Source organism: Panulirus ornatus, chromosome 9, assembly GCF_036320965.1.
Source record: "Panulirus ornatus isolate Po-2019 chromosome 9, ASM3632096v1, whole genome shotgun sequence".
Classification (NCBI taxonomy): Eukaryota; Metazoa; Arthropoda; class Malacostraca; order Decapoda; family Palinuridae; genus Panulirus; species Panulirus ornatus.
In genome coordinates, this window is record NC_092232.1 from 54191149 (window position 1) to 54193315 (window position 2167).

The 2167-nt window shown below is 45.1% G+C and overlaps 1 non-coding gene across 1 annotated transcript; it reads left to right on the forward strand.

Annotated features, from left to right (window-relative positions):
* Window positions 1-650: 650 nt before the first annotated feature.
* On the forward strand, window positions 651-732 carry TRNAL-UAA (transfer RNA leucine (anticodon UAA)). The gene has a single exon. It is a non-coding gene; the product is annotated as a tRNA-Leu (tRNA).
* Window positions 733-2167: the final 1435 nt, after the last annotated feature.

Consider the following 2167-nt stretch of genomic DNA (forward strand, 5'->3'; position numbering starts at 1 on the left):
TGATTCATAAAGCTTGGTACCCATACTTCAAGCTGAACCTCAGTTGAACTAGCAATCCCCTTTCATGTTGTTCGAATCCCTTTATATATGTATATATATATATATATATATATATATATATATATATATATATATATATATATATATATATATATATAAAACGCTCTGTTTCACTAAGTGACATTCTTATCGATAAAATCTTGTACAAGAGTTTCTGCATGTTGCTGAAAGGAGAGACTAGAAGCGATTCCCAGAAGTGTTTTCCCCCGGCTAATCTTCACTAAGAGAACTAAACGTTTGTTAGGATGCAGGACGGAGTCCTGGAACGTTATCCTGGAAATGTTGGTTTTCTGGACTTCGCCAGCTGGAGTTTACACCACAAGCGAAATGTTAACTTTGGCGAGGCTGCACCATTTAAGATACAGCCTCGCCAAAGAAATTCCTACTTCACTTAAGTGTATTCTTCCATGCTAATGAAAGTAGCGCAGACGAGGGTTACAGGAGCCTTTAGAAGTGTCCTGGGTAACACAAGGACTCTTTCACAGGAATTGGTCCTGAGGTAATTATGAATAAATGAAATAAGATTCGTAAGACGAGATCGATTCAGAAAGCACATTGTTCAACCTTGTTTACGTTCATGCTAGTTCTAAGGTAGCGTGGCCGAGCGGTCTAAGGCGCTGGTTTTAAGCACCAATCTCTTCGGAGGCGTGGGTTCGAATCCCACCGTTACCACAATGTTTTTGCTAATTCTTGTTTCATTCTCTCAACACAGTCAGGTTACTCTGACGGGTGTGGCCTTAACTCCTTCAGTACAACAGTACACCTCATGAGTCCTCCAGTACAGCAATACAGCCCTTGAGCTTGACAGTACAGCCTTTGAGCAGTACAGCCCTTAAACCCGACGATCCAACCCTTAAGTACAGCAGTACAGCCCCTGAACACGGCAGTACAGCCCTTGAGTAATACAGCCTTGAACAGAAATGCCACAACGTTCATCTTCAGTTCAAGATGCGGAAATGTTGTTCTTGGAACTACGAACAAGACTTAACCTGGAGTTTACTCGCACGAGTTCATCTCTCTCTCTCTCTCTCTCTCTCTCTCTCTCTCTCTCTCTCTCTCTCTCTCTCTCTCTCTCTCTCTCTGACAAAGAAACATGCTCGAGCCTCCAGAATTATGTCTCCTCCGTAAAGTAATAAAAGAAAAGTTTCTTTACTTCCTAAAGTAGAAAGAGAAATTCTATTCTTCCTCCTCTTCCACAACTTCCTCCGCCTCCCATTCTCTTGACGTAAGACCCTCGCCGAGTCTTAGTTATAAGACTGCCACCAGGGGAGCTTGGTACCCTCCACCGGCCCACTGGCTCACACATAAGACTAAGGTGTTGAAGATTGAGCGATGGATAAGCCTTCCTCACCCCAGCAGTTCTTCATTCACCTCTGGGAAATCCGAAATCCGAAGGAATCCAGATAACTGCTTAGATCCGAAGGGTAAAGTGACGACACAACACACCCTCCCTCTCATACCTCGCAGGGAGGGAGGTAGCTGGCTAGACCTTACAAGGAAGAGCGGGGTTACTCAGCTTGAAAAGTACCCCTTATCAAACAGCGATGTCCTTCGAACGGCGATAAGATCTCGGCGACACGACGAAGGGAAGATGATTGCGTTCGCGGAAGGTCGGGGTCTTGATAGTGAGAGAGAGGCGGAAGTTGATACTCTCTCCTACGTGAAAGCCTTCAAGAAGGAACAAACGTCAATTCTGTAGAAGTGGTTTCCGTCCCGTTCCCCACAAATAAATGGAGAGGTCGAACAGACCAGGAGGAGGATATTTCCATTGGCGTCATGTAGGTCGTGGAGACAGAGGGAGGACGACGAACCCACAGACTCGGGAAAGGTTCTGGAAACATTTGATTACCTGAGGATGGAATCGAGAGGTCCAGCAGACACCTAGTATGACCTGCAGACGAACAGAAGGACCTACAGACATCCCACAGACACAGAAAAGGTTCCACGAATAGACAGGGCGTCTCTTGTATACTTGGTAGAGTAATCAGGCCCTGGAGAGATTGACCAGAAGCAAAGACATGATTGTATAGGTATATATGAAATGTCTCGGAGGGTAAGTGGTAACTTATAGACACCGATGAAATCCAACGGACGTAGAAGGGAGTCC